Source organism: Arvicanthis niloticus, chromosome 4 (genome assembly GCF_011762505.2).
Source record: "Arvicanthis niloticus isolate mArvNil1 chromosome 4, mArvNil1.pat.X, whole genome shotgun sequence".
In the NCBI taxonomy this organism is placed as follows: domain Eukaryota; kingdom Metazoa; phylum Chordata; class Mammalia; order Rodentia; family Muridae; genus Arvicanthis; species Arvicanthis niloticus.
Window position 1 is genome coordinate 62,384,190 of NC_047661.1, and position 27,100 is coordinate 62,411,289.

The following is a 27,100-nucleotide window of genomic DNA, read 5'->3' on the forward strand; positions in this document are numbered from 1 at the left end:
AGCAACAGTGTGCATAACATAAATAAATCTAAGAAAATGGCAATTTTATACCTGGGCAGATATTAATCCTTGCACCTAAGCTTCTAACCTTGAAGCCCAGCAGGTCTCAGCTGCTTTCCCCAAATCTAACATGCACCCTTCCTTTAGAGAACATGCTTACCTCTTCCTCCTAGAGAGAACATACTGGGGGTACTGAAGCAGTTTACCACCTGAGGAGTAGCTTTGGGTTCTGAGTCATATCTTACTTGTTTGTCAATTTCTGATCCTTGAGAGTTTTCTTCCTATTTCTTCCTGGCGTTATTTCTCTGTTATTAATATCTTCTATAAGTATAATCCATAGGCAAGACATATGGTGACATTGTAAGTACTACACATTTCGAGGAATGAGACCCATTCTAGCATGCACAGAGGTAAATAAACAACATGCCTATTGTTAATCAATAAAGTAAGATAATCAATTTCAATTTAGAACGTGGGTGGTAATTGGGTCCTGTTAAAGCCACTCAGCTTATTTCCCATTTTTAAGGATGCTTTGGAAAAAACACTTTGAAATTGTTTTTCATGGTTTCAGTTCACATAAACATTTTGAATATTGTTATGTCTGGAATTGAAAAGGTAAAATTAATAAAAATGACTAAACAGAAACCATTGAGATATAGAAAGTACTTGGGTTCTTTTTGCTTTTTAGTTGAATGAATCAAATTGATTTTTGACTCTTGACACTTGACATGTCAGGATTTCTAAGAAACCAGAATCACCTTTTACTGTGGAAGTGGAAGGAGTGTGAGAAGGGAGAGCTGACAGGGTGTGGGGGAGGAGTAACTTTCTAATGTAATGGAAAAAATTTATTTGAGGAACAACTTTCTAAATCTCTATCTGTCTGTTTGTCTAGCTAGCATCGATCTACCTATCTATCTACCAGTCTATTGATTCGTCTGTCTGTCTGTCTGTCTGTCTGTCTGTCTGTCTATTCATGGTGCTGGGGTGGAAGCCAGGACCTCATGAATGCCATTAAAGCAGTCTACCATCAATCAATACCCTTGGCTCCAAGATATGTTTCTTTAAAAAGCAAAACAAAACTTAAAAAACTCCATCCTCTCCCTCTCTAATAGTCAGTGTGTGATTTCCTCGGAAAGTCTGGAAACTGCCCACCAGGCAGCAAGTTGTAAGTCAGAGCTCCTTAATCTTCTCTACTTGTGACCCCCTTTTCTCTATGAAATTTGTATGAGACATTAAGAATGTAAACATGCAATATGAACATGTTAATCAAATAGCCAGTGAAAAGCCATAAAAATATATTTTAAAGCAATACTTTTGGTGAAAGCAACTTTACAAAGATTGACGTGCTTTCTATTTTTATGTCAAGCAATAAATCTTGATCAAACATTTGTTACTTCAGGATGTAAAGCATCTTCAATATACTTCAGTTGATCAATATTTTTATTTTATGACCATCAATACTGAGAATAACACTTTGCATAAACACAAGATAGACAGGCAGAAATGTCTAGAATCACTTCATAAATTGTTGGACGTTTTTCCTTAATCTCAAGAGAAAATTCATTGAACCATTTTTAGGAAACTTGCCAGCAACCCAAATAGCAATTCCCAAATCAAACATCTAACACAGTACAAAACAATAAATGATGCTTATTCACTGTCAAATGACAGTAGAAAAGAAGGAAAGGATTTCTTGATTAGGGGATTGAACCGTTGTGTTTCTGTAAGAGCAAAAAACTTTGGAAGACACTGCAGCAGAACATTACAGTAAAAACACTGCAATTTATGGCACGTATATTTAAATCTCAGATAAGCTGTTTGGGGTAGCATTCATTAGTGCTACATGTTATGATGGCATACACAGTGCAAAGTGAAGGTGACACATTCTCAGAACAAAGGCTGCAATGCATTGCACTTTTAAGTTTTAATTAAGTTTTTGTCATTGATCATTCAGAAACCTTTCTATAGTTGCAATAATTTTTCCAATGTCCATATTAAGTTATATGACCCCATGTGGATTCTGACATAGTTTAAGAAGCTGGACTATACACAAACAGAATCAACTGAAGGTATCTGTATTTTATAAGAGGAGGATTTACTAAACTGACTTACACAATGAGAGGTGGGTAGTTCAACAATGTAGGGGAGCCCAGTAGCCAATCTACTTAAGAAGTACTCATCGATGAAAGCCTGGAGCCTCTCTGGAGAGCTTCTAGTATTGGGGGGGGGGCAAAGAATCTGGAGCCTGATGTCTATGGAGGATCTTAACTCTTTTCATGAGTTCATTTGCTTGGGAAGAAGTTGAAGCCAAAGCAGGTGCAGCTCATCTTCAGTGTGAGTATAACCTCTCTTTAATTAGTCTTCTCTAGAAAGAACCTCACAGACATGCCCAGAGATGTATCTCTTAGAAGATGCAATCCAATCAGGTTAACAAGACCAACAATCACACTCCAGTCCGAAGGCTTCAAGGGCAGGAACGCACACAGATGTGCTACTTAGGAATTAGAAATGTGGGGAGTCAGAAACACTCTCTAAACAACCACACTGCTCTTTCTGCATTTCTAGAACCATGTGGGTAAATCAACAGGCCTGTAGTGTGATGGTCATTCAAATCAGTCACAGACAAAGTAAAAAGAGAATAAATAACTCCCCAAATATGTCCACATCTTTATCTCCAAAACTTTGTCTACATTACAGCACACATAACAAGAGTTTTGTGTAAAAAAAAAAAAAAAAAAAAAAGGAATAAATTAAAATTTTTGAGAGGGGACGGCCATTGAGGATTATTTTGATGAGCTCACTTTAATTATCGAGCTCCACGTATGAGGGAAGTTGTAGCACCAACATCAGGAAAGGAGAAATAATAATAGAAGCAGCACTTGGATTGATGAACTTGAGGATGTAAGAGAGACCAGGAGTCAGAGGAACTAGACTTGCTGGGCGAGTCATAAAGGAAAAGGAAGAACTAAGGTCAAGGGTTCTTCCCAGCTCCCCCAGAATGAAAGCTGTCCTGCACATGCCTTGATTTTAGTCTCTAAAGCCCATGTTGGACTACTGACATTCTAACTCCTTAGAGAATATGTTTGTACCCTCTTTATCTACTATGTCTTAACATATTTCTTTACAGTATAAATAAGGGACTGACGTAGACATCAAGTGTCCATTAGAACACCCACAAAACCTACAAGTTAGCTTATGTTGTCTAATGCCTAAATGCACTCTTGGCACGGGGATGGTAGCAGATATTCTGGTCATTTTATCCATAACTGAGTCAATTGTTCTTAATATTTTTGCACAATGTACTCTTTATGAAGATCCAAAAAAAGCCCTCTCCCTAGCATTTACCCATTGTTTCCTAACCTTTACACTGCCTGCTGGAATCAGTGGACAAGCAGTGGAAAGGTGGGCAGATCAGAGGACTAACCTCCAGCAGAGCAACAGGACCTTACAGAAAGCAACTGAGGCTCTCACCTAGTTCCCACCTCTCCTCCCTATTCCTCATTTCTTTCATGAGTTTATATAATTTCCTATTGTTTATTAAAGCAAGCCACCTGCAACTCTATAAAAAAAATTATCCCAAAATGTAGAAACTTGGAATAGCTAATATCTTTTTCCGCGTTTATGAATTAAAGATGTAGAGCCAGCTGATAGCTTTGGCTCAGTGGCTCTGTGTCTATGTCTCAAGTGTCAGCTGCCACTGCAATCTTCTGAGGTTTATCTGGGGTTGGAGGCTAAACTTCTGAGGCCCCACAAATAACTGTTAGCTGGAGAGCTCAGCTTTTCCCAACAGGACCCTCTCCATAGGGGTCCTAACAACAAGGCAGCTGATGTCTTCTGAGGGGGAAAAATGGAAGAGTTGACAAACCTAAGACAAAAGTGCCAGTTTTCATATCCTGATTTTGGAACATGCCATATCTACATGTATTGTAAAAAAAACTTCAACCCTGTTCACAGAACAGAACTAAGTACCAACAACTTACCATTTGAAACCCTCTGAGCTGGCTACCATATCCCCTAAACATTCTCTGAAACAATACGGATATATAAGGAAAGTACATGGAATTAACTATGAAGGAGAGAGGGGATAAGGCTTTAGGTAACCCATTGTAAGTGCAATTTAAACTCGAGATTACAAAGATGTATCTTCTGGACTAAAGCTCATTAAAGCAATGCGGACTCCATACACGAGGGGTGGTGGATGAAAAAAACGAAGACTAATGAGTTAGGGTTTTAACAGATCTAGTGAGTTGATAAAGTGGTTAGCAACAGAATGTCAGTGGAAGAAATTTTATTTTATGTGAAAAAGAGAAAAAAACGTGTATTAATTACAATTATGTGGTTCACTATATCAAAAAACTCAACACAGATTATCTTAAAGGAAAAGTGGGTTGACTCATATGCACTGATCTGTATAACTGGAGAGCTTTTGTGAGGCATACAAACAAAATAAGCTTCAAGACTAGCTTCAATTAAAGCAGATTACAAGCTCAGTTTCTCTCCTCCCCTTTCCTTTCTTCCCATGATAGCTACACTGTAGGCCAGGAGTGTGGGTGTCCGTCATTTTTGTCAGCTGTAGTAGAGACAAACTCCATCTTATATTCTCCAGGTCAGCAGGAGCTGTGGTGTGATTCGCTCGTGATTAGGCTGCCCTAATCAAAGACTTCAGGATGCCGCACCTTTGCTTGATATGTGGCACAAAGTACTGATTGAATGACCAATCAACCATTTCCGGATACCATCTCTTCTGCAGCTGTCCTCTAACAAGGCTGGAAGAATTAATGTCTTTTCCAGCTTCTTTTGCTAGAGGTAGAGCCAATTACTGAGAAAAAAAAAAAAAAAAAGATGATGATGGCCATCTGCTCAACTTCTCCATTGTGTACAGATACCATCAGTGGTGCCACCATTCATTCTTTGTGAGACCCATGACAGAAAGACATGAGACTGAAGAGCAGCAGGTCAGTAGGACACAGCTAAATTCCTGATGGCACAAGTGAGTTGTTGGACCAAGCAAACAACTAGCTAACAACCCTCAGCCTTCTTTCTGTAAGAATCAAACCATCCCTAGATTTGACTAAGCCAACTTTGAAGCAGAGCTTGGATAATTTACTATCTAGTACATATTTAACTGAAATAGGTGGGCGCCCAGGAAGGAATGAAAAACCCATAAACCTGTCCCAAGTCCAGGGTTCAAGCTTGCTGGAAGGCAGGTTTCCCAAGATGTATATAAGCTATTCTAGTTGCTTGTTAACAGATCTCATACAGAATTTGCTTGCTGGAAGGACAGCAGCCCGTGGGACACAGTAAGAAAAAGTACTTTGTACACCACAGTCCTGGGGTCAGCTGCTGCAAAGGCAGAGACTCTGAAAGCAGGCACATAATATCCAATGATCAGAAAGACTCCCTGGGAGCTTATAAAGTGCCTTGAAAACTACCCCCTGGTGATGTGTGAGGAATGAACTTAAAAGTCATCAATAAAGATGAACTTGGGATATCTCTTCTTAATCAACATGTCTTCACCATATGCTCAGGCGATTCTAGCTCCAGGAAATACTTATTACAGGAAAGACTTAGCAAGTGGAGATGCTGGTGTATGAAGAAGGGGTGATGGCATAGATCAAACAGCACTGAGCATGACTTGTCAAAACAACTCTGTTACAAAGTCTGTTAAGGTCAAGCAGTTGTCAAGATGGCATTTAGTATTTTGATATAAGTTGCTGTGCCCCTCAGCACCTAGAAGATCTTCCACAGACACTGAGTATTGGACCTGATCTTAAAGAGAGATGGGAAGATATAGAAGAGGATACAAGAGAGAAAACAATAAAGATGGATGTTTAAAAAGTATCGGCTCTGGATCCCCAGGACCAATTTCTCAGAACAAAGGATATGTATTTGTCCCTCGGGAACAGAGAGCAGAGAATAAGATATAGATGCAGAAGATAGAGGACACAAGAAAATGGAAAGGGAACAAAGGAAAAGGGACATGTGTATTTGTCCCAAAGGGACAATAACTAACTCTGAACAGAGAGGAGACAGAAATGGTAAATAGGAAAATAGCAGTTTATAAAGGAACAGGTGAAAACTCTGTGCTAGGATGATATGTTTAATTTTAAATTGTGCATGTTAATTTGGTGAGCCTAAGTGGGCTTTCAATTTCTGGACGGCAATATGTTAACAGTTGGACCTTGGAGTCAGCCTCAGAAGGAAGTGGCCAAATAAAGGATATGGTGGCTAGCTTTGTGAATGTAATCTAACAGTAGTTAGCGATGCCGAGGGAGTGGGGAGAATGGCAAGGCCTGCCAGAGCCCTTCTCAATGCTCACCACACTCTAGCTGGCCAGAGTCCCTTCAACGAACAAGTCTAAAAAATATGTAATCTTTTAAAGGCCAAAGAATTGTGTTATTTTTCTTAGAGAAAAGAAGAAAGTCACAGTATGAATGTTAGTCATCCATCGATCACCTTATGATGTGCTGTTATATTTCTGTTCAGTTCAGAGATTATATTTCTGTTCAGTTCAGTCCCTTTTTCTTGGGAATTAGTATTACACATTCTATCACTTGGATGTGCTTGGGTTGTTTTGTTGCCTCAAAAGCAAATTCTTACCTACTTGGGAAAGACTGTCCTTCTACAATGTAATGAAATTTTATCTTCTCCACTGGAGCATTTCTAAGAAAAAGACCCTGATTTCTCAGTCCTGCTTCACCACAGTGAGACAAGTTTTATATACTCTGTACTACTGCACTGAGAATCAGAGACTGGAGAAGAACTGGAGTTGGGAGGGGGTGGGGTAAAAACATCAGTTAGGACCAGTTAGGACAGGGATCTGCATGGCCCATGACCAACTCTCACAACAGATCCTAAGATTAGACAACATGGCTTGGAAAGATCTAGATGCCCCCAGGATTAGCTTCAGCATTGTGTGGCCTAGATACAATTTTTAAGAATCCCATAGGAAGAGTACCAACTACCTGGGGAGATCTTAGGACAGCAATTCTTAACCTTCCTAATGTTGTGACCTTTTAACATAGTTGCTCATGTGTGGTGACCCCAGTCATGAAATTATTTCTGTTTCGACTTCATAACTGCAATTCTGCTACTATTATGAATTGTAATGTACATATCACATATGCAAGGTATCTGAGCCATTCCTCTAGACCTTGCTTCCTAACTTAGATGCTTCCTTTTGTGCTTATGATACAGAATCATGGCAGGAACACAGTAAAGAAAAAGCCTTCATAGGTGGAAGTAAAAAAAAAAAAGAAGAGAAGCCAGAAGCCCAATCTCCTTTTCATCAACACTAATCTCCTCCTATTAAGCTCCACCCCAGAAAAGTTCTGCCACTCCCAAGTGACTCTGAGCTGGGGACAATGCTTTCCACACACAGGCCTTCAGGAGTCATTTATGATCCAAACTGCAGAGCCCTAAGACAATGAACAGAAACTCCTACGAAAATCTAGTCTATTAGTTTCTTGGGTTGGGGGGTTGGGATTTGAGATGACTTACAAGGATGCATATAATATTACAAAAATAGTAATAGAAAGGAAATGTGGTGAAAAAAGTGTTTGAAAGGAATGATGAGATAGGTTTTAAAAATGTAAAAAATAAATACACCTTTTGCTTAGCAGGGAAAAGAGATCATGCTTACAGCTGAATCTAGTCAATTTGGAATGATAAGACCATTGCAGAAGAGTATCTTCAAAAATGAGTAAACTTTGGCATACTGTCTCTGGTGCCTCAGACCCATGAAGCTCCAAGGCCTCAAAATGCAATGCAATTCTCTTGTTGTGTCTAAGAACTAACAAGCTAACCCAAAACAACTTCTACCTGACCTGACTCCCAATCTCTAGTACTATACACAGGGGGTGACTCACCATGGCCTTTGGTTTACTGTTTCATGACATCATGTACTCTATATGTTCTGTGTCGTTTATCTTAGCCTATGTTCAACAGCCAGCCATAAGATACAGGCACTTGGAGCTACTTGCTGTTTTGGCTCCTTTTTTTGGTGTTGATAATAAAGAGTAAAAAGAATGGATGAACAATTGATCTGTAAAACAAAAATTATAAACATGTCAACTGCTGTGTTAATCCATCATGAGGTCAGAAGGAACCCAGCTCTTCTTTGGCTTGTCTGAGTTCATGTTCACATTCACACAGGAGTGTGTGGGCATGAGTCCTAGTGCTTCCTCCCTTCTTCTGTCCAGACCTTGTTTGTGTGTGGCCCAGCAGAGAGCTTCTCACAAGGCACAGGCTCCTAGGGAACCCAAGTCTCAAGATCCCTCCTTGAGATGCTTCCTTTCTGATGAATCCAGTTCTGTTCTTTCAAGGCTTCTTCTTGCACTGTGTTCTCTCATGCCCCAAGCCATTGCTGTTGCCATTATCACTGGTCATTTTCTGAATTCCAAGAGACTTTAGTCAGTTCCTCACAATGCAGTGCTTATTCAACTATTGCTCTGGAGTTTTTGTCAGCTGTTTTATTTATCTGTTTTCCTTTTTCAAAGTGGTGGCTCATCAAGAAGAGATATTCATAAGTAGAAATGCTTAGGGACTAAGACTGGGTCTTGAAAGAATGGACGGCATGAATGTGGTCTAGATAGGAAGGTAGATATTGAGTTTTGGCCATTTGCTATGTATTGTAATGCCAAATACTGACCCCCCCCCCAAGGTCTGGCTGGCCCCAGAAAGGAAAGAATCTGCACATACACAAGTGATGCTGTGTAACCTTGCCTCCAAGTTATCTCTGATTGGTGAATAAAAATGCCTACAGAAAAAATGCCTATAGCTGGCCAGAAAATACATAGTCAGGGTTTGAGGTTCCCAGGCTTGGGTCCTGAAAAGAGACAATGAGGAGAAAGGGAAGAAGTAGAGGAAAGAGAGAAGGAGATGCCATGGGGTAAGGGATTGTAAGAACTGGCCATGTTCAACCCACATGGCATATGGGAAGTCATAACTACGGGTTATTAATAGGGAAGTAGATTCTAATAGCTTAGAGGGTAGATCTGCCCAGCTCTAGTGCATTAAAGGCTTACTATAAATATAAAAGTTGTGTGCCTTTTATCTGGGAGCTGAATGATCAAAGGTGGGTAGAAACTTTCGATTTGAGATTAACTGTCTACCACAACAGGTATACAGGAATCTGTTCAGTGGTTTAGAATGCTCTGGGAACTAAGGCTGAAATGTGAACTGCTCTGGCTTCTTTCCTGCTCTTCCCTTCTTTTTCTGTTAGTATTGAGTGACTGCCACTTTGAATGCTCATGTTAAGTAGCCAAATTGAACAAATGCATCTGTAGCAAACTACTGCCCCGTGGGATGTAGCTGAGTATGATGGAGATGTACACAGTGGCTGAGCATCCATGCTGTTCTTTCTCAGCATGTCCTTGCCTTGGGTCTTGGCTTCCCACAGTCTGACACCTCTGAGAGAAGCCTCTTCCTCAGAAAGGATTCACTTCACAATGATCAGTGTCCCCAGCCCCTTGCAGTGAGCTTCTAACAACTTTAGAAAAATGACGAGACTTTTTCTTATCTCAGCCTTTAGCATGGACTAGGATAAAGGATGTTTATTAGTTATCTGCCTAGACAACATCAGTATTCTGAGAGGAAGAAGTGTTGGGAAAAAAAACTGCAAGAAGAGAGTATGCAAAGCTACAGTTTCTTTCGTTTCCTTTGGTTTAGTGTCAAAGTGCCATGCACTAAGCAAGATTTCAACCTCTGGGTCTTTTTTTATAATTCATACATAAGTGTTTATGCTAGCCCTTCCCCCCAAATATAAACTTTTCAGGGATAATTTAGAAAAAAACTCTTGATAAAATGTATGCTAAATGTCATAATAATTCAAACCATGGGTGTTTCATAGGATCAGAAAAGGGTAACAAAGATCATTCTTAGGGGCCAAAGTGACATTCAGCTCCCGCTTCCTTACTGGACTTCAGCTACCAGACTGGAACTCCTTCATCTTCTTTTGAAAACACACACACACACACACACACACACACACACACACACACACACACACACACACACACACACACACAAACCTGTCTGTGACCATAGCTCACCTTTTCTAGTCTCTTCCTACTGTAAGAACAACAACAATGACAAAAGATGTCACTTGGCCAACAACAGGCCAATCCTTCCTCATATAACTCATACCCTTTTTCATCTTCCTTTTCTTTTTTTTTTAATTTATTTTTATTGGATATCATCTTCCTTTTCTAAACCCTCACTCTAGCAATGGTATCTTCAATTCTCCATCACTAACACTCTTTTCCATCATGGATTTCTCACATATAAAACAAGGGCAACAAAAGGAGCCATTTCCTCCTTTGTGGTCTTCTCTCCAGACAACTGGTCTACTCAGTTTCACTGAGAACTTCCAGTACCATCTCTTCAAGCTATTGTCATTCCTATGCACACCTTTAAGTTCATCCAAATCTACACATAGAAATAGCCAAAATAATTAAAGACCTAAAATCCTTTCCTAAGTTATTAACTGAAATCTGAATGCTTAAACATCACCTCCATATATATAAACAAAAGACCAGTGAAATGGGGAAGAAATCTACTCAGCAGACTGTATAAATCTTTAAGGAAGGAGCATGGGTTATTCCTCTTCACTCTACGGGAGAATTAATCTTTTAGATGCTCCAGATGAAAAGATCCTGGGTCCAGGGAAATCACCTAGACTATAAAGAATAATAAGACCAAAAGCCATGTGTAAGTCTAAGTTTAAGGGCAGGAAAGCCAATTTAATGAGAAAGAGAAATTACACGGGAATAAACAACTTATTGAATCACTGCTGAGCTAATGAGAAACACTCTAGGGCACAGACAGAAACCACACTGTGGTGAACTGCCAAGGCAGCTGCTGCCCCATAATAAAGAAGCAGTGTGAACTGAAAGCTTCACTATAACTACTGAGTCTCCAAACATACCACCTGCTCCATGTTCTTCGTGAATTTGAATGGATGTTTGAAGCCCTTTCCCTCCTTTCCACCAGACCCAGTTCCTCAATTGAGCTGGATAATACAGATCCTCTGAGTACATTCATGGTTTTGTTTGTACTTATGCACATACTCACACAGACATCTTTGGAAATTTATACACATATAAACATTATATGAGAAAGGGTGTATTTAATGGCTATTTTTTTCTGAAGGAAAAATGTGGCATAGAATACACAAATATGAAAGTAGTTGTACATATATCAATAAGTGTTATATTTTTGGTTTTAAATATTCTATTGTTTTTTAAATTATTAATAAATACTAGCTATCTTTAACAAAATTATTAAAGATAACAGATGAATTAACAAAATTATTAAAGATAACAGATGAATATATTCCAACTTTGAGGGAATCCTTTGGCAACGTAAAGTCCCATAAAGGGCCAGTGGTACAGACTTACGCCCTGATTATCTTTCAGAATAATTTCTATGAACCTTATAATGGTATTTTAATGATATGGTTTCCATTATGATCTGTTTTATACAATGCTAAACATAAATCCATTCATTGAGTAAATACTCATGAACACATGTCATATGCTGCATAGACAATACAATACAGACAGTCAAAAAGGTGTGGTCCCCATCTTCAAGTAGTTTGCCCTGTAGTACCAGAATCCTGTCTTGCACATGAGTTATAAATGGACCACAAAGGAGAATACCCCCTGAGTTGGGGTAATATAGAAATACCTCAAAATATTCTGAAGATGATATGTGTACCCTCTGTGAAAGAGTTGTCAAATGGTCCAGGAGAAAGGGAGAAGGGAAACAAGGCCCCTACTGGCTAAACCTACCTGACAGAATATGAAGAGTAGTTAATGTAATAGTAATATACCATATTAATATTATAGTCATTAATATAATATTATAAAACCAAGTACCCAGTGGGCATAGCACATCGTGAAGGACATGTGAAATTTATTCAAAGACTAAAAGAGAATCAATAAAAATTTAAACTAATGTGGGACTTAGACAAATGCATGGAATACACTAAAGCATGAGTTTGAAAAGGTACTGCTATCTGGAGAATAGATAGATGGACAGAGAAAAATAAAGAGAAAAGAATGGGAAGAGTCAACATATTTGAGGTAAATTAAATGAGTAGAGTAAATAGGACTTGCTGACTACAAAATGTAGTACTGGAGATGGGGGAGAACTTTAAAGTTCTTCTGATTCTTGATATGTGCCCACCCACGTGACAGAAGAGGCCAAAATCCAATCTAGGCTTAAGCCTGTGCGCTTACCAGCTTTTCATAGTCCTGCAGTTCCAGACATTTGTGTTTTACTTTTGTTTTTTAAATCTCTTTTGTCATATTGATTGCCTTGGGAAATTGATTTGAACTTTAGATGCACTATGTTCTCAAGTATTGCAAAAGAGTCAATTAGATTACTTTGGGATGAATTGCATTTTCTCCCTAATTTATTACATGTTTCCATTTAATTCAAAAATTGGAGAGCTTTATGTCTCTGGCATCAATAGCATCCCAGTCCTCCAATTTGAGTTTCTCTTGTTAAAAATAAAGCAACCTTGACTCCTGGTTCACAGTTTAAAACCTCAGAGAATTCTTAACTGATATCTAAAGCACATGGATTACAGGATCAATTCCCCAAAAATGCGATTAAAGGGTTCCATGTATTGTTAGTATTTCATGCAGCTTTCCTCCTTTATGAATCTATTTCTTACCTGCATTGATTCCCTGCTCATTCCAGGACCTTATATATGCAACGGTAATTTAGCCAACAGAATAGCACCCATACCCAACATTCTGTATAAGGAGAATTCTTTGAGTTCCAGAGAGATAGAAAGAAGGGTCTTTTGGAAATCTTGTACTTCTAATGAGTTTGCTACTTGTCTAGTGAAGAATTCAAGGAGATAAATTCAGGAGGAACCTACACTGTAATTGAAGAACCTAGAGGAAGTTAGTGCCACCTCATTGTGAAATATAAGACATAATGTAAGACTCTACATAGGGCACACCCAGGCAGAGCAAGTGTGTAGCCTCCAATGGAAACTACATGGGAGATGGCACTGTAGCAAATATCCAGGAATAAAAATAATCTTCATTTGGAACTTTCCAGGACTCCCCAAACTAATCCAACCACTTCATAGCTGCTAATTTTTTAAACCGATAAATATAGCAATGAGTCACCGAGGTTAGTTTTGTTCAGCCCTGGGCTGTTTGCCTAGAAGCCCAAATGTTAAGCTCTTTATGCCAGAAACCTTTAATTGCATCAAATTCTGGAAAGTGGTTTCTGCAACTCTGTTTTCTGGATCTTGTAAAAACCATTATCTTTGACTATAAGTCAAAAACTAACAATTACATTATTCTTCCAAATGAGTTTTAAATTTATAGATATTAGCAACAAACATTTTAAATCTTTTTATATATCAAATCAAATAAGTATAATACTAACAGATAGCAATACATAACATTTTTATTAACTGTCATAGAATATTATGTGCACAAGTGTGAGTTGCAAGTGGCATCTGGACATAAGTTCTTCACTTTGGACTTTGTAATTATATCAAAACTTATTGCCTAAAGTGGAATAATTTTATAAATATTTTTTAGTTCATATTATTAAATATTTAGAATTAATTTTACAAGAGTGAATAAGAATCTTCTGATTTCCACAGATTTCTGGTGAAGTTCCAAAGTTGAGAATAACAGACAATAATTACCTCTACATCATACTAAACAAGCTATACTCATCCACGTATAGCATGTTAAGGATAATTTAACTACTATCCCCAGTAACCTACACACACCAAAAAGCAGAGTTCAGTGAAGAAGCAAATGGGATTTCAGGCATGTCCAAGAGTGGTGCTTTGGCTTCCATTTCTACCACAGGAGGAAGCTGCTCCATCTACCAATGACTAGAAAGAAAGTGTCCCCGTGAATCAGATTTAAAACTTGAGTGTGAAAAGAGGCAGGCTCTCTTTTCCTGTCTGCTGCTTATTGAGCTCCAAAGGGACATGGCACATGATTTCTGAAGAACCTGTCTTAGCCTTAGGCATTTGGAAACACCTAGGAGCCCAGAGTATGATGACAGCCGAAGACAAGACTGTCCATAAGATTCTACACTTAGAAGATCAGGGAGAGCTGGCTGTCCTTCCACATTGCAGCTACGTGAGTGTGTGTAAGTTCTCCACACCATTATTCCAGAAAGGTACCATAAATGAACTGTTCTAATGAGTGAACTCCAGAGAAGAACTGGTGGAGGTAGAAGCTGAGACAGAATGCCTACAGACCAGACAGATGTGACTATATTACTAGACATACCTGTAGGACCTCAAACACCACATAATGGAAAGCCAACGTTAAGCCAGTTTCAACTCATGTCTTCCTGCTTTTCCATATCATACTATAACTGTGGAAATAATGGCAGAGGCAAGCAAAGGAAAGCTCTTTAAGTGCTAAGACTGAAGTGAGCTGGAACTAAAAATTTAGAAGAATAATACAATAAGCTTGCCTTGTGTCATTATCATTCAAAAGAATATAACTCATATTTACTATTCATTGATGCTCAACATGGTAACACAAAGTGGCTCAAACAGACTCTTCCCTCTCATAAAGTCCGTTGGTGTCTCAACAGTTATCAGGCAAGCAGTACTGAGCAGTCACACAAGAATAAGGGGATTAGTGAGGAGCCAGGTCCATAGCAATCAGGAAAGTACACTCCCCTCCCTCCTCTTCATCCCTCCCTCTCTCCCTCCCTCCCTCCCTCTCTCCTTCAATCTCTCCTTCCCTATCTCTCTACCTCCCTCCCTCTCTCCTTCCCTACTTCCCTTCCTCTGAGACAGACCCAGGCAAGTAAATAAAGCAGAAAAGACAGAGCCATAAGGAACAACCTGTTCTAAAGTCCCTTCTTATTCCTGGTGAGACTGAGATTCCCCCCAACCCCATCCAATTAAGAACATTATATGGTCAGGGTCATGGAGAAGGAATATTTGGAGAAAAAAAAAAAGTCCTGACTGGAAAGTGTCTTGACCCCTTAGGCCTGGAACTTCCCTCCTCTATCTAGTGTACTGAGCACACAGACTCAGAAAATTTCTTCTGCCCCCAGGAAATCATGACAGGGACAACAACTTAAGACAAAGCCAAATAATATGCATGGTTATAAAAGGCCAGTGCATTTGGAACTAAAATGACCTGAATGAAAACCCTGAACACAGTGGTTGTCTAATAAAATAAATGACTGACTAGAAATGAAGTCATAATCAAGAAACATCTAAGATGCAACTGAGAATTGTCATTATATCAAGAACAAGGGAAGTCACAGCTCAAAGGGACAACTGGTTCATGCTAATGACACACAGGTTGGAATTAGTCAACATGAATTTTAAAGCAGCTGTCATAAAAAAAAATGCTTCCACGCTCTTAGAAACGCTCTTCAGAGAGACTGAAAGAACTAATTATTCAAGCAAACAAACAGACGTTGCTAAAAAGAAAAAAAAATTATAGAACTGAGGGAAAGTCAAGTAAAAACCTGGCAAGTGGATTCAAGGAGAACAGAAATGGCAGAGGATGCATGCCATCAGTGAACTGTGTCAATCAATAGAATTTACCCCATACCAAGAGCAGATAGAAACATCTACTGAATGAAAATTTGAGCCATTTCAAGAATCTGTACATGAAACCAACATTTCACTAGTGGAAAATAAGCTTAGAAGAATTTCTAAGGAGTACAGGCTAAAACCTGTATTATAGACTCTTGAAGACTGGCTAAAGAAAAGCATTCAAAGGAAATCTTAAAGAATCAAGAATGAGCAGCAAGCCCAAGTTTGGTCACTAGTCGCAGAAAAGCTATCATCCAGATAAGAGCAGCACTAGACTTTTACCCTTCTAGTCTTTTCTCTCCATGTTTGACTCTAGATAAGTAACAAAACAGAGACATGTTTATGATGGATGGCTAGACAAGACAGACAGACAGACAGACATGGATGGATACAGACATACATACCATACATACATCAAAATGCTACTGTAGTAGTACCATACTATCATATGTTAGATAGGCTGTAATGGAATTGGAACCAAAATGCACAGCTGAAGAGGAGGCAGGAAAAAAGGATACAGCATTTAAAAGGAAAAAGAAACCTTCAAGCCTAGCAGTGAACAATTTAGCAGAAGTTTATGCAGATCTCAATAAAATCTTGGATAATCAGGAAATACAGGTATCAACAAAGAGAGGTTTTCATTAACAAAAAAGAATGTGTATATCCACCGACTGCTTACAAGCAAATCTTGGGTTTTTTGTTTTGTTTTGTTCTTTGTTTTTTAAGAAAACAAGGGCTGGGAGATGGTTCAGCAGTTAAGAGCACTGAAGACTGTTCCAGATGACCTGAGTTCAATTCCCAGAACCCACATGGCAGCTCACAACTCTATAACTCCAGTTCTAGGGAACACACATGTAGAAAAAGCACTAATGTACAGAAAAATAAAAATGAATAAATGAATAAAATTAAGAAAAAAACAAGCAAACCACTATGAACATTTTTACTTCCAAAAATAAAAAAATAGCAAGATACCCCCAATGACAGCCTCATGTATACCCTGAAAGAAGATTCCAGAAGAAGGTGTTGTTACTAGAAGAAATAACAGTTCTATCCCTGTCACTACCCTGAAGATCTTCAGTAGGACAAACTGTGGATATGAAAGATGATAAAATGGATTACCTTGACCAAGTAGAGGTATTAGATAGTGTATGAGTTCATAGATTAGTTTTTAAGAAAAAGACAAAAATAAAAGCATTTAAAATTTAAGACAAAAAGCTTCTACGATAAGTGAAAAAATACATTTCCATAGCTATACAATATATGTTGTTTTAAACTAAATATTATTACAGTTTAAAAATTTAAGTTGAAAAGGTACTAAAGTTATCAGAAGCTATGATTAATTGATTATTAAAAGGAATAAACATTTTTATAAATCTATCATGCTGTAAGTACACAGAGATTATAGTCTAGAATCATGTAGAGCAAGCCCCTGGCCTTTATGGCTCTCCTCCCCCACTCACTGATGTAGTCAAAACAACTTTCATTTACAAATGCATATAAAATGCATTTATGGCAAGCGTAATATATGGGCATTATATCCTTTCCTTTATGCAACTTTGTTGTACATTTTCAAAGTTTAGGCATATGCAATTGTGCCATGATTTTATGCACAATATATTCAGCAGAGCAACACTCTAAAAAGAATAGGCCATACAACAGCACATAGGTGTGTGATAATCTGAGAAATCTAGGATTATATATATAAGTCTCAGAACACATTCCCATTTTTAAGCAATAGGTGAGGAGGAGGAAGAGGGTGATGGTGGTTGTGGTGATGATGATGAAAAACAAACTAGAGAAGGAAGTTACTTACACAAATTCATAAAGTAAGTTTATAAATTTACTATGTGCTATCTAGATTATACTGTTATGTAGTTTATAGATCTTGAAAAACTGTCAAATATTTTCTATAAAAAGGCAGTTTTCTACTTTCTAAATGTTTCTTGAACTCAGTATTTCTATGGCCACAATATAAGTCCAAGACAAGATTTTCAACATAATCAACTCATCTTTGCACAGTATTTGAAGATCATGATTGTGTCTATATACTGCTACAACTCTGAACTTGCAGTCAACACAACAACAAATGAAGACACACTATTGTGTTTAGGCTCTTGGTGTACATGTCAAACACTGATGCTATCAGGGAGGTCCAGATCAAGGTGAAAATAACATAGATTATTTGGACATAAACAACATAAATAAAAAAGGACTTTGAAGTGAAGTAAGGGTTCAGTTCAGAGTTTAAACTAAAATGTGCATTTGCATTTATTTTTAGCAATGCTGGGGGTGGGGCTGAGCACCTCATGGATGCTAGGCAAGTGCTCTACAACTAGGCCAAACCCCAGGCCTAAAATATAAGATCTGTCTATATCCATCCATCCATCTAGCTGTCTATCTACAGGAGTGCTAAGGATGAGCTTATCAACTCGTTTTTATATTTTAAGTTTAAAGAATGCACACTGACATACAGATTGAAGTGAGGAAGGTAAGCAATTATATGTCAGTACTTGTAACACCTTGCAACAAGTGAGAAGCTAAACTGAAATGGTGACAATCTTTCTTACCTGTTTTAGAAAAGTGGTGTTGCCTAGATGTTTTCTCTACCTTGAAATAGTGACTCTTGGAGAGAGGAGGAGAGGTGCACGAAAATCTGAAAGTAAAGAAAACCTACAAGGTCCAGAAACTACATAAAACATACAAGATTCAGGAAGTTCCTGAAAGTTAAAAATTCATTAAGACCCTTCTCTAAGACTGTGTAGCTAATAACAATTGCAGGAGAGAGGAGACTCCATGTAGCCCAGGTGCCTGGAAGTTGTGTAGTTACCTCTAAGAATGCTGGTTTTTAAAGTCCTCATTCATATTGAGGTGGGCTTCTTTGTATCATAACTGCCTTAGACTCACCCATGCCATCCACATTTCTATAAGGAAATCCAATAAATTCACTATATTTGGGTAGAATAATTTCTTTGGTTCAATGGGTTCCCTTATATTTTCCAAGAAAAATAACTATATGCTTTCAACTTTAAAGAGTGTCACAGAAAGATGCAAATGATCTTAGTTCTAATAGTAAATTTGTTTCTTTTTAAGCTATTTGACACAACTTAAAGACTTCAACTTAGATTCTCTAGTTGGGAAATACTTTTGGGTACAGGACTAAGAGTGGTTAGGAATTCTTCTAGAAAGATTTTTGAGCAACACATTGCGTCATAACTGGAAACAAAGACATTCTGTGAAACTGGATGATGTGATTCATAGCAATTGACTGTAGCTAGTCCAGTTGTTCTATATAAACAGTTTGTGTGCATGTAAAGAGCAACCCCATGTCCAGGAGTCTCTATAATCAATATTTACCCTTTAAACCAAAAATAATCAGCATAATCATTTGCAAATGGACATTAATCCAAATGATTGAACTCAGTGAGGAAACAAGATACAAACATAATCAATTTGAAAAGAGCCTAGAGAGAAATAACCAAAATGGAAGCAGTGCAGCAAACTTAAGCAACTAGCTACATACTATGTGTATACATACTGCTGAGGTTGGGGGGAGTAGGGAAAAAACAGCAAGAAAGGGAGGGAACCATGAAGGGAATGAAAGAGAGACAGAGAAGGAGAGAGGGAGAAGGAGAGAAGGAGAAAGACAGAGAAAAAAAAAACACCTAGAAAAGAGAATAACTTAGAAAATAAAATAAGGTTTTCTAAATTTATATGGGACCATTGAAAGAATTTAATAAGAATATAGATTTATTTTAAAAGCATACCAAGACAAGATTACAAAATAAAATGGAAGTAAATTGCCAAGCTAGTAGGATAAGTTGAGAGCTACATAGTGCATCTATGCAGATATTGAGTATCAAGGACCAAAAATAACTCAATTGTAAGTTATGTTGCTGCTGCAGAAGGAATACGACAGTGAGTTACTCAAATGCACAGGAATCCCAGCTCTCCATGACACCTAGTGAGTTCAGGCAGAAATGATCATTGCTGAACTAAATATCCCCTTGAATGGTATTGGTGTCTTCCACAGGGCTCTGGGAAGGCATTTTTACCCATACAATATGCAACATTAGTATACAGTTAGTGGGCCCCTTCTCAGAACCAAACAATGCATCTGGTAGCCAATATCAGACATCACAGTCTCCACATATGCAAATAATAAATCTCTGAAATTTTGTGAGTCACCTAGCTGACAGCACTTTTTATAAAAGCCTTAAGTAACTTGCATACTCAGACAGAAGCAGAGGTGGAATCCTTAAAGTTGAGATTCTTACAAGGCAAAGCAAGAGAAAGGAAGGGCTGAAATCAGAAATGAACTGAGCCCGTAAATCAGATTAAACTGCATTTAATGAAACTTTGACAAAGATAACACCAAAAAAGAAATGTGTGATTATATTTTAAACACAAAACATACTCCAGGAAAAGGGGATGAGGGAAGAAAACTCCTTTGTAAAGGCTTTATTTTTTTTCCCCTTTGTATGCTGTTCTCAAATTTTCTACATTCTTTGGATTTCTATAAAATATGAATACTCAGAGTTTTAACTATTAATTTTAAAAGCATGTGTTGGGAGCTCACTTGATTTTTATTCCTTGTCTCGTTGTTTATTCTGTTTCTCTTTGGTGCCACACCACCACTGATTGTCGACACTAACAAGCAATAAAATAGAAACCGAGAGATCCAAGAACACATTGAGAAATCTAGGACAACTACCTCGTAAAGTGAGTGGAATTTTATTGTGGATAATTGAGAGTTGAAGGTACTGGGGGATAATGTATCAATTTTATGATTTTTTTTTTGCTCTTTCATTTTTTTCTTTTATTGAAAATAGATTTTTTTCATAAATATTATAATCATAGTCTCTCCTCCCTCTATTCCTCCCAGTTCCTCCCAACCTTCCCTCTTAAAAGTTCTATAGTCTCCACTATGGTCCGAGTACAGGGCTCTGTCAGATCTGGCTGTCTCTTTGAGGCAGGAAACAAAGCTGGAACCAATCATGCCATTGCTATAAGAAGTACATTCCAGGTTGGGACTTGCAATCCCAAAAAATCATTCTCCTCTCTTGGTCTTCTGCAAGGTGCTTGCCAACTCTCTTTCCTACTACATTCTGAGTGTGAGCTGAGGAAAGACCAAGTTGATGAGAAAACATTTTCTGAGTTGAGGAGTAATTTGTAGTCATGGCACCTGTACTCTTTAAGGATACAATATAAATTATATGAGGGGCTTCATGAACCTAAAAGAACAAAGGCAGCTGCACTGTGAGCCAGCTTGTCAGAAACATATGAAGGAAAAACAGAAATTTATGGAGGGGTGGGGGCAGAGCAAGATCCTTCTCAGCTAAGTGTATGATTTGTACTTACAAAGGCAGGCAGATTACTGAGTTCAAAGTCAGCCTGGGACAGAGCAAGTTTAGGCCCAAGCCTTGACATTGTGAGAATGGTAATTTCAGGATAGAATTTCACCCAGCTAAACTTATTGTCTGTGCTTTCAAAGGCAGGCAGATCTCTGAATTCAGTTGCAATGTTTTTGTTTTTTGTTTTTTTTAATGTCTTTTTCTAAGAATCAAGGGGCTGGAGTCATAGAATGCTGATTCATGGGATAATCAAAAGGGAACCTGGAGTAAATGACAGAATTGATAAGTGAATAAAAGACTGGGCCTTGTTCTGCTAGTACTGAGCTATCTGGATGAGCTATCTGGAGATCTCCAGAGAAAGCTGTCTCAAACAGAACAAAGGCTGTCAGCTTGTACCCATGATTTGACTTTGAGTCATTTTTTTCACTACTCTCCAACAAACACCCCTTCCTCAGAACCCCTCTCCAAGCCTACTCTGGACCTTGGCACCCTAATTTAATTCTGACCCATTAACAGCCCATTATCTATAAAGAAAATGATCCTGCTTGGCCATTCTCAGCTCCTGAATGGCTGTTATTCTGAGGCTCTATTTTCCTTCATTGGGTTACAAACCAAGCAACGAAAAGTAATATTTTTCAGAGCACAAGTTGTTGAGGCTGATGGGTGGCCATAGTTATAGGCTGTGTTCTGAGAAACCATGCCATTCAATGCTCATTCAGGCTTGTGAATTCCTCAATCAAGCCAAACTATACATCAAACAAATCATATAGCTTTGACTTCTTTGCCACAGAGACAAAATAGGTGGCATATTACTCATAGACTGTGTCCTCACCTTTTGCTCTTTAGCCTCGGGCACAGGGAATCATGCACACACAGAGTTGTACAAGGATGCCAAAAGTCTTGCATCATTTTGTGCATAATTCGAATGTATCATCACATCCATCCTGACACTGGTAATGCTAAAACCACCAAGTAAGGATTCCAAGGTTCATATAAAATAAGATGGGGAACATTTTAGCAGCAGGTCTTCAGAACCTATCCCATGCCGTTGTCTTGGGGAGCAAATAGTTTGGGTTGGGTTGTGTAAGAATCTGCTTCTTTACTTTTGAGACAGTCTCACTACATAGCACAATCTACTTGTAGACTAACATCCATCTACCAGTGTTTCCCAAGCACTCTATAACAAACATGTACCACCCCATCTGCCTTGGCAGATGATTTCATTTTTAAAGTTTCCTAGGTTGTTCTGGCCTTCACTAGGGTCTGGAACACACTGCCCACACGTGTGGTAAGGCATGAAGGCATGTATGGACTGTCTGTTGTGTTGTGATCACATTTTCTCCTGGGCTTTGTTCAGGACATTTCTCAAGTATAGGAGACCTCTGTAGATATCACAGATCTGAAGTATATGGAATCCACAGATACATTCACCCTTTCACTTTTCAGTCTTCCAACTATTTCTTGGCTGGAGATTGTACTGTAATGGTCACACAACTGTCTTTGCCATGCTGTAGAAAGGAAGGCAGGTAAAGAAAAAAACACCACACCTCCACAGGAAGAATCAAAACCAAACAGAAAGTAGAGCTTTTAAATTATATACATCAGGTACCTTAAAACTTGATTCCATTTATCCTTGGAGTCACGCTTAAAGGTGATTTACTAGCAGAAGCCCGGCTTTACCTTGCATGAGAACTCTTCAATATTTTAGAAGGCTGTAGAGCTCCTAGAATTAAAAGAATAATATGGAGCCAAGAAATGGGATTTTTCAGAAGCCCCTGCTGAAACAAGAGCTCTGACACTGTAGAAAGGACAGCACATTCAACAAAGGCCTTTTAAAGCCTAGAGTGAGGTAACAGCAGAAAAAAGATCAGCAGAGCTTCTCCAACAAATGAAAAGATAGCTCAGGATACAGACACCATTGAGAAATGCAGAAGGAGGAATGAGCAAACTGATTCCCAGGTTCTGGCCTGGTAAAGAGGCTGCAGTTTTGTTCCATTATCTAGAAGACCCTTATCAAAAATCCTGATATATTTGGACACCCCCCCCAATGGATGCCTTTTAAGGCTAACAAACAACAGGACACATTGGGTAGCTGTTTTCAGGGAATCTGCGGGTGGCCAGACCTAAGCAGCAGAAATACTGTGCTAGTGAAAACCAGAAGGCTTGAGTTCAGTCCTCTCCCCAGAGGGACTATGTGCTGAGGGTAGTACTTGGGGCCTCATGCTGGAGGCTGCTCACAGCTGAATGCACAGTAAATAACATAATGATTCATTAAAAGCAGGCACGTGAAGAAGATGCTCAATCCTGTAGGCACATTAAGAGGGAAAGGCTCCGCCAAGGAGAATAAAGGGATCAAATCTGAAAAATGGATGGAAGTTCTAATTTGGGAAGTAGGTAAAAAAAAAAAATGTCAGCTGACAAAAGAGATTTTAAATGGTGACTTTGAAGATGGGACAGTATGAAACTGCAGTATACTACATCAGTGAGGGCCTTTTATGTGCTGCTCTTACTCATTTCCTTTAATGTTCAAACACTTATTAAAACAAATCTTGATAAGAATTTCTATGGCTCTTGTCCCAGAAATACTCAGGACACAAAAGAACCCAGGTATCCATGGACCTCATCATTCTTTTTATTACCATTCCTATTACAAAGGGGAGGGAGAATGAGCCCACCCTGGACACTGCACCCAGACCTCACAATGCAAAACAGACAGCACTGAGCTTTTCAGGAGAAGAAGGAAAGGGGGAAGCAGAGAAGGGGAGAGCCCCCTATGTCTTCTCCTCAGTGGGATGCCCATCTGGAGCTTGCGCAGGTACAACCCATCTCCAGCGGTAAGACCACTAACTGGGAAGCTAGCTACTAAGAAGTCTTGTTTTTACTGTTTCTATACAGTCCCCTTTAGCTCACTCTTTGTTTCTTTACTTCCTGACTCTGGTTATTTCTGCCACTAGACTCTGTGGCCAAGGCTAGTAAAATTTCCTCCTAGTCCTGCTGTGAGAGTATCAAAAATGTCAGATCTACATGACCTTGAGTGTGTGTGTTTGTGTATTAGTGTACATGTGTATGAGTGTATATGTGTGCATGTCTGTGTGAGAAAAAGTATGCATGTATGTATATGTGAATGTGTACATGTGTAGATGACAGTGTGTGTGTCTGTGTGTGTGTGTAGGCTGCTACACTTGATAATGGAGTGAACCTCTGAACCTGTAAGCCAGCCCCAATTAAATGCTGTCCTTTTAAGAGCTGCCTTGGTCATGGTGTCTGTTCACAGCAGTAAAACCCTACCTAAGACATGGGTATTCAATTAGTCACACCTGGCTTTTTGTGTAGGTTCTAGAGATCCTAACTCAGTCCTCATGCCTGTACATGGAGCCCTTTATAAGCTGACCCAGCCCCAATCTTTACATTATTTGAAAAATAATTCTAATTCTTTAAGAATTTTGTATAATGTATTTTGATCACATTTATACCCATTCCTCCCCATAACGCTTCCCTATTACTCCTCCCTGATCCACCATCACCTCCTTAGCTCCGCCTCCGCACCCCCAACTCTGTGGCCTTCATTTTAGAGTAACCTATCAACTCCAATGTGTGCTATCCTCATACTCCTTGGTGTGGAGTCTGTCAACCGTTAGAGTCTCTTCAGTTAGAGGTAGAGGCTCATGAACCTGCTCCTACTCCATGCTACAGCACTTACTGGCGGGATTTTGCCCAGGCAAGCACTGTTGCTCTAAGTTCATACGTGCAATGCTTCTGTCCCGCTCTGTCAGGAAGAGAGTTTCACATGGGACCTCCCTAGATCCTGGCTGTTACAGTCTTCCTGTCTGCTCTTGATCTTCACCTTCTTTAAAGAATATATCAACAAGCAAAATATTCACTTAATGGCACTCACTCAGAGAAGCTCCGTGAAAGGAAAGAAACAAGCTGTCTCTTACCACCATACAACCAGACCCGAGCTCCAAGTCTCACAGTCATTTGGTTCCTTTCATTTAGTATTTCCCAGTGTCCTCTGGATTGGTGGCGGTGAGGGTGGGCTGTCATGGAACTCGCTCTGTAGACCATGCTGGCCTCGAACTCACAGAGATCCTTTAGTGCTAGCACTAAAGGCCTGTGACACCTCCACTATGCACCTTTCCGCATTCCATCATCTTCATGTCTCTTCCCCTCCTAGACGGCTGCTGCACTGCCCTCTGCTGCCAGGTCTGTGCACTGCGTGTCATAGCTGAATCTAATTCTTAGTAAGAGTCAAAGTTCCCTGGGACTGATTCCATCTTGGCTCATCTAATCAGAAATGCCACCTTCTTGAGGACACCTGAGCCATTTAAAATTGCACTGCCCACCACTGACAGCAGTTCACTGTAAAAATGGAGTCTCCTCGATTCCTTGTGACTGGGTCTTGTTTTTCGTTCTTCTTTCTGAATCCCAACACAATGACGATGAGGATGTCCATGGAGAAATGGCTCCGTGGGTAAGAGTACTGCTTGCTCCATCAGAAGACCAAATTTTTATTCCAAGCACCCACATGATCTCTGACCACCATCTGCAACTTCAGTTGCGAGCCACCTGATGCCCTCTTCTTACTTTTGAGGGTACCAGGCACACACATGGTGTATATGCATACATACAGGCAAAACACTCACAAACGTAAGGTAAAATAAAGCAAATAAATCTTCTTTTAAAAATTAAAAAGTAAATGAGAATGGGCTTCAGAAATCAGTCAATACCCAAGTTTCATTCTAACTCAAGAGGAAAATCCTGCTCCCTGAGGTCAGACCATCCACGCATTTCAGGATAGGGATAACTAAACTTCGGGGCTCTCTGATGCTGCCCACTGATGCACCGTGCTGCTTCAATAGAAAGTGAGTAGAAGGAGCAGTCCTCCAAATTCCAAGACTAGACCGTAGGCTCTGTTCTTCAGCTAAGCAGAGACACTCAAAAACAAATTCCAACGGCAGTCCAGATGTTCACGACTGCTGAAGCTAAGTATTTTTGTCAAAATTGTCCTCTATAATAAAGTGGAAATATTTCCTTAAAATCTATTAATAAGAAATATAGATTAGTTGTACCTCAAGTTGCCATGTTTCCAAATTTTATTTGTATGATCCAAAACAGTATCATCTTCTGGGTAGGGCAGGACCTCTGCCTTTATGGGGCCATAGCAGATGTGGCTGCCTACCTAAGAACTGCAGGAGATCCATCAAGTCAGTATTCTATCATGGGGGTAGAAGGGGGCCATGAGTTCTTTTCCCCCTCTGAGGAGCTGTGGACAGTTCATTGTTTCTGTGGAAAGGAGTCAGCTTTCTTTGATGGTGTGGCTGCTGGTAGATTAACTGTGCTCTAGGAGATGGCCCTACACCCAGGTGTATGTGAGGGTGGACAGCACAAACTGGAGTTGATATGTTATTGGAAAAAAAGAGAGAGAGAAGAAAGTTGAGGAGGTTAGGAAGGTGAAGGTGCATCAGGAGGAGTTGGAGTGAGGAGAGTAAGACCTAAATATGATCAAAACGCATTGTGCAAAATTCCCAATAAATTCATAAAATATTAGATCTGTAAAAGTTTACATTTTCATTTCCTGGCAAAGTAGATGTTCTCTTGACATTGTACTTGTTTTCTGTTTTTTCTGTCATCAAAGAGAAATGAGCCTGAATAAACTTAGCCACAAAGAACTTAGCAGCTCTCAAATTAGGTATAAATGCTGCCAAATGTCTACCTTAACAAAGTCTCTGGCCAGGAAAACCAAGGGGCAGAGAAATGTGAAAAGTCATTTCACCTCAGCCTCTGTGCTGCAGTAACCCTAGTAAATCAAAGTGTGAAGTTACAAGCTTAGGGCTCAGATTTCCTTATTTTGCAAGTGAGTCAAACAGTCAAAGACAAAGGACTACTCTCTTAGCATCCTTGGTAAGACCATGCTGCCTCCCTTCTCTCCCATCTGGCCTGAACACTCATATTACAAACTTAAGGTACTCTTAAACAAATTGTGGGACCTTTAGCATTTTAAGTAATTTAAACAAAGTATGTGTTTGATTTTAATCTTTGAAATCTTCCCTCCTTGCTTAGATGATCTTCAGTTTGTTTCTCAACAATAATCCTCAATTCTACTTCATCATCAACTTTGGGGGGGGGGGGGGGGGTAGAGGTTGTTACTTCCTTGGCTCTTTTAAGAATCTGCTAGAAGTGACACTACAGG